Source organism: Oncorhynchus keta, chromosome 34 (assembly GCF_023373465.1).
Source record: "Oncorhynchus keta strain PuntledgeMale-10-30-2019 chromosome 34, Oket_V2, whole genome shotgun sequence".
In the NCBI taxonomy this organism is placed as follows: Eukaryota; Metazoa; Chordata; class Actinopteri; order Salmoniformes; family Salmonidae; genus Oncorhynchus; species Oncorhynchus keta.
Window position 1 is genome coordinate 9,656,579 of NC_068454.1, and position 6,000 is coordinate 9,662,578.

A 6,000-nucleotide genomic window follows, 5' to 3' on the forward strand; every position below is an offset into this window, starting at 1 on the left:
CCCTAAGGAGTAGATACATTTCAGGAGTCCTAGTAACACTCTGGAACAGAATGTACTCTGTTCTTTTCTGGCCTGAGCTTCCTACAAGAGAGAAGATTGAAGACTGGTCCTGGTCATTGAATCCCGACAGCCATGATAGCAAACTACAGAAATGGAGCCTGGAACATAGCCAACCTTATGGAAACTGAAAGCAACTTATTTTCACTTGTAATTTATGCAAACCGACTTGGGTACTGGATCTGTCTTTGATCAAGATTGGAACCCACTGGGCACTGACGTCAGTTCAATGTCTAGTTTTGATTTAAAATTGGTTGCTTTGTCAACCAACATCAATTCAACGTGAAATCAACAAAAACATTTCCGTCATTGGATTTAGGTTAAAAGTTGTGTGAAAACAAGATGTAATTTAATTCCCTTACGTTGATGACTTTTTCAAATCCAATCAGTTTTCCACATTGATTCAAAGTCATCACATTGAATGATTTGGTTGAAATGACATGTAAACAATGTTGATTCAAACTGTTTTAGTCCAGTGGGAAATCGTCTTAAAGAAGACACAGGAAATAACAAATTATTCACATTGGCTGCTAATACCAAAAGGTGCTATATAATACCAAAACAGAGTCAGTTGTTAAAAAAAGCAACCCCAGCATGACTTTTGATCCACATGGGGGGGGCATGTGAGCCATATATCAAGGTGTCAGTCTTATTGTGGCCTGACATATCCCTAGTTCTCTTTAACGAGATGGCAGTATAAGGCCCTGACTGCTGGGTAAACAGATTCCCAGACATGTCTACACAGAGGAAAACTGGGACATGGAGCAAAGAGGGACCTGGATAAACACTGGCAAACTGCACTAATTCTAACAGGTATTCATTCTGGCACGTATTCAGTTGGCACCATGAGAAAATAAATAAGAAAATAGAATTGAACGGGGAGGAACTACCTCAAGTTTCAAGTTTAACTTTCTTCAAGTTTCAAGTTTTTATTAGTCCGTGTGTATCAGACCATCTCAATAATATATCATGAGGAAATTGATGGTTTCTAAATTATTTTCTCAAAGTCGCTACTGACTTTCTGTGTCTTTAAACTACACGGTACTACTAAATGCTTCATGTTTTGATTGGATTCTGCCAATTATGCTTTTGGTTGAACATGTCCTTAGAGGCCGTGGTTTGTGAAGGGGAAAAACTGCAATGTTGCGCAAGACTTGTAAGGAGAACGGAGCAATAACTCCTCTCATTCTCTCTCTCTCTCCTCTCTCTTTTTAACAAACCCTCAATTATGTGAGCTAACTTGTAACAACTAAAGAAGTACAGTCACATTTAACATGGTAAATTCATGAGCACATATAATCTTGCCCCATGATAAAGGGGGACATGACAGAAAAAGTAAAGCACTAATCTCAAGAAAAGTACATTTTAATGGCATTACCATTAATTTATGTTAATTCGGAGTGGAGTAGAAAAGTCACCAGAGCTGCACTCCAAAAAATGCAATGCAACATTCAATTATATGCTCAGAATCAACAGTTAATTCTTAGGATTAGGCCCCTTTTTTCTCAATTTCCGCCTGAATGACGTGCACAAAGTAAACTGCCTGTAGCTCAGGCCCTGAAGCCAGGATATGCATATAATTGGTACCATTGGAAAGAAAACTTTTAAAGTTTGTAGAAATGTTAAAATAACATAGGAGAATCTAACACAATAGATATGGGAGGAGAAAATCCAGAGAAAAACCAACCAGATTTTTTTGAGAGAGCGACCATCCTTTTAGAAAGGGAAGTAAAAGGTCATATTGAAAATTAGCTCCCTGGATGCAATTCCTATAGCTTCCACAGGGTGTCAGCAGTCTATGTTCAAGGTTTCAGGCATGTAACTTCAAAGACAAATAAGAAATATCAGTTTTAGTACAGGGACACCGTCTTGGAAATTCATGTTTGCGCACACCATGAAGACAGTACACACCTGCTACAATCGGTTTCCTATTGAACATACTTCTTTCTGTAAGAAATATTATAGTTTGATTATATTTTAGGGTATATTTTAGGGTATATGAGGAGTAAATGGAAACGTATTTTGACTTCTTGAAACAAAGTTTAGGGGTAGATTTTTGGATTCCTAACTCTGCATGTTGAACGAGTGGATTACTCAAATCAATGACGCTAACTAAACAGATTTTGGGGATTTAAAGAAGAATTGTATCTAACAAAACGACACTACATGTTATAGCTGCTACCCTTTGGATGACAAATCAGAGGAAGATTTTCAAAAAGTAAGTGAATATTTAATCACTATTTGTGAATGTATGAAACCTGTGTGGGGCGCCATCCTCAAACAATCACATGGCATGCTTTCGCTGTAATAGCTACTATAAATTGGACAGTTAGATTAACAAGAATTTAAGCTTTCATATAAGACTTATATGTACCTAAATGTTTAGTATCCATAATATTTATTATTATTTATTTGAACAGGGCTGTTCAGAACGCCAGTTAATAAACACGATGCAACGTTCATTTAAACGTGTTCAGAACGACCAGTTAAAAACACGATGCAACGTTCATTTAAACGGAACAGGGCTGTTCAGAACGACCAGTTAAAAACACGATGCAACGTTCATTTAAACGGAACAGGGCTGTTCAGAACGCCAGTTAATAAACACGCCGTTCATTTAAACGGAACAGGGCTGTTCAATGTTAAAAACACGATGCAACGTTCATTTAAACGGAACAGGGCTTTCAGAACGGAACAGGGCTGTGTTCAGAACGACCAGTTAAAAACACGATGCAACGTTCATTTAAACGGAACAGGGCTGTTAAAAAGTTAAAAAACACGATGCAACGTTCATTTAAACGGAACAGGGCTGTTCAGAACGACCAGTTAAAAACACGATGCAACGTTCATTTAAACGGAACAGGGCTGTTCAGAACGACCAGTTAAAACCAGTTAAAAACACGATGCAACGTTCAGGCTGTTCATTTAAACGGAACAGGGCTGTTCAGAACGACCAGTTAAAAAACACGATGCAACGTTCATTTAAACGGAACAGGGCTGTTCAGAACGACCAGTTAAAAAACACGATGCAACGTTCATTTAAACGGAACAGGGCTGTTCAGAACGACCAGTTAAAAACACGATGCAACGTTCATTTAAACGGAACAGGGCTGTTCAGAACGACCAGTTAAAAACACGATGCAACGTTCATTTAAACGGAACAGGGCTGTTCAGAACGACCAGTTAAAAAACACGATGCAACGTTCATTTAAACGGAACAGGGCTGTTCAGAACGACCAGTTAATAAACCAGTTAAAACGGAACAGGGCTGTTCAGAACGACCAGTTAAAAACACGATGCAACGTTCATTTAAACGGAACAGGGCTGTTCAGAACGACCAGTTAAAAAACACGATGCAACGTTCATTTAAACGGAACAGGGCTGTTCAGAACGACCAGTTAAAAAACACGATGCAACATTCATTTAAATGGAACAGGGCTGTTCAGAACGACCAGTTAAAAAACACGATGCAACGTTCATTTAAATGGAACAGGGCTGTTCAAATCAAACCAAATGTATTTATAAAGCCCTTCTTACATCAGCTGATATCTCAAAGTGTTGTACAGAAACCCAGCCTAAAACCCCAAACAGCAAACAACAATGCAGGTGTAGAAGCACGGTGGCTAGGAAAAACTCCCTAGAAAGGCCAAAACCTAGGAAGAAACCTAGAGAGGAACCAGGCTATGTGGGGTGGCCAGTCCTCTTCTGGCTGTGCCGGGTGGAGATTATAACAGAACATGGCCAAGATGTTCAAATGTTTATAAATGACCAGCATGGTCGAATAATAGTAAGGCAGAACAGTTGAAACTGGAGCAGCAGCACAGTCAGGTGGACTGGGGACAGCAAGGAGTCATCATGTCAGGTCGTCCTGGGGCACGGTCTTTGGGCTCAGGTCCTCCGAGAGAGAAAAAGAAAGAGAGAATTAGAGAGAGCATATGTGGGGTGGCCAGTCTTCTTCTGGCTGTGCCGGGTGGAGATTTGAATGAAGCTGCAGCAACCAATGTGATAATGGCTTGGGTCATTTTGTCTTGGAATAGCGGAAACACGGTTACAACACGTCTGTAGTTTGACAAAACTACAAGTTGGTTAGAAGTACTGATTACTGATGCAAAGCAGCATTTTCAGAAGAAACATAAAACAAACGGGAAGACAAAAAATAGCAGGTGGTGCCAAGCACAGCTAGTTTAGAAGGGGAACAAGAAACACGCGGACCTGCTCAATCGCGAATGATTATTGCTGGCTATAGGCCTTTGGATTAGATAACACTATTTGGTAGAGGTAGACGGTCTGCCTAAGAAGAGAATGTATGACTGTTTTACAACTCTATAAAGGGCTTTGAGTCTAATCAATGGCTACTCACTGTGCACACACTTTGGATACATTGAATAAGTCTAACTGCACAGGTATGGGGGAGGGGGGAGATGCAGACTCAAGGGGAAGGGATTGATGGAGCTAAATAAAAGCAAACATCAAATGGATGTCTCGAGGTACAGTACGTGAGCGCTGTGATTTTTATGATTCTGATTTGGATTCCGTGAACAACACCTCAGACCAATAACAAGACACTCACACAGACCTCTGCAGGCTGGCAGTCAGTAACACAGCAAACACATTCCCTGTAGCAACCACAGCCCCGGCAGTGTTATATAAATCACGTTGTGCTGAGTTGTCATTGCTCACCTATCAGCTCTTTGTAATGTAACCTTCCCTGAGGCTCTGCCTTCCTTCTCCATCCATCCGTTAAATTCATCCGTCAATCAGCTCCACTGCAGCGGCAATCATGCTCAGTTTTAGGACTGGTTTACATACATTGTCTTTGTAGAGACATGCAGCAGCAGGCCTGTCTTGAGGGAGGATACTCTGAAGAAAGAGAGATTTAGTGTTGACTTGGGAGTCAAGGGACGTCAAGGTGATTTTATTGAAACCTTTATTTTATCTATTTAACTAGGCAAGTCATTTAAGAACATATTTTTTATTTACAATGATGACCTACCCCGGCGAAACACTAACCCGGACGACACTGGGCCAATTTAGCCTCGCCCTATGGACTCCCAATCACTGCCGGTTGTGATACAGCCTGGAATCGAACCAGGGTCTGTAGTGACGCTTCTAGCACTGAGATGCAGTGATGACACAAGGAGATCTGGCGGTTCCAACTACCTCCCTAAAAAAAACATAATTTTTATATTGAAAAAGTACACAGGAGTCGAGCTCAGAATTATATTTTCACTGTTATTTATTTGATACTTTATTTGATGCTTAAAATTCACAAAATGTAAGTTAGCCTGTGTTACCAGTAACTTTCCCATGTTCATTACTTTTTCCAAAGGAAAGAAAATAGAAATTGGTTCCTCCTGACTCACAGACCTCATTATGATAAACCTCACTGGAACATTCCATTATGGATAGTAGAATAGGATACCCAAACCCCCCATTCCCCTCACTCACTGGACACATGGGGGTGGCTAAAGCATCTGTGGAAGCATCTGGATTAAACTTACTGGAGCGACATGCTTTTTTTTCCTTTCTCTACTGTGGAAAAAAGGAGCTCACTCACAGGGCCCTTCTATAAAAGTATGACCTCAGCTGCATGCACATTTGTTTTATACCTGATTATTGTGGTGTTGTAGAAGAGTGTAAACCTTCTCCCCAGGAAATGTGGCTTGTCTTTCATTGTATTTAGGCCAACAACCTTTTTATTTATCAGCATTAAAATGAACCAAAATGTGTTTTTATACATCGTTTCAGAAATGTACAGTAACAGTGTGTAAACACATCCTAAATATGTGTTTGGGGCTATACAGTGATGTCGGAGGCTATACAATTAGATTGAGCCTGAGGTGTTTAGTGAGTAGAGATCCATCTCCTGAAAGTTCCCAGGAACCATGGAGTTTGGATTTGGCCTCATCATCAGAGATGGCTTTGTTACCCCAGTTCCGTAAA

The 6,000-nt window shown here is 40.3% G+C and overlaps 1 long non-coding RNA gene across 1 annotated transcript; it reads right to left on the reverse strand.

The window, feature by feature from the left end:
• Positions 1-3,322: 3,322 nt before the first annotated feature.
• LOC127914871 (uncharacterized) lies at positions 3,323-5,692 on the reverse strand. The gene is made up of 3 exons (XR_008089371.1): positions 5,051-5,692; positions 4,738-4,917; positions 3,323-3,952 (listed from the first exon to the last, which is right to left on the reverse strand). It is a non-coding gene; the product is annotated as an uncharacterized LOC127914871 (long non-coding RNA).
• Positions 5,693-6,000: the final 308 nt, after the last annotated feature.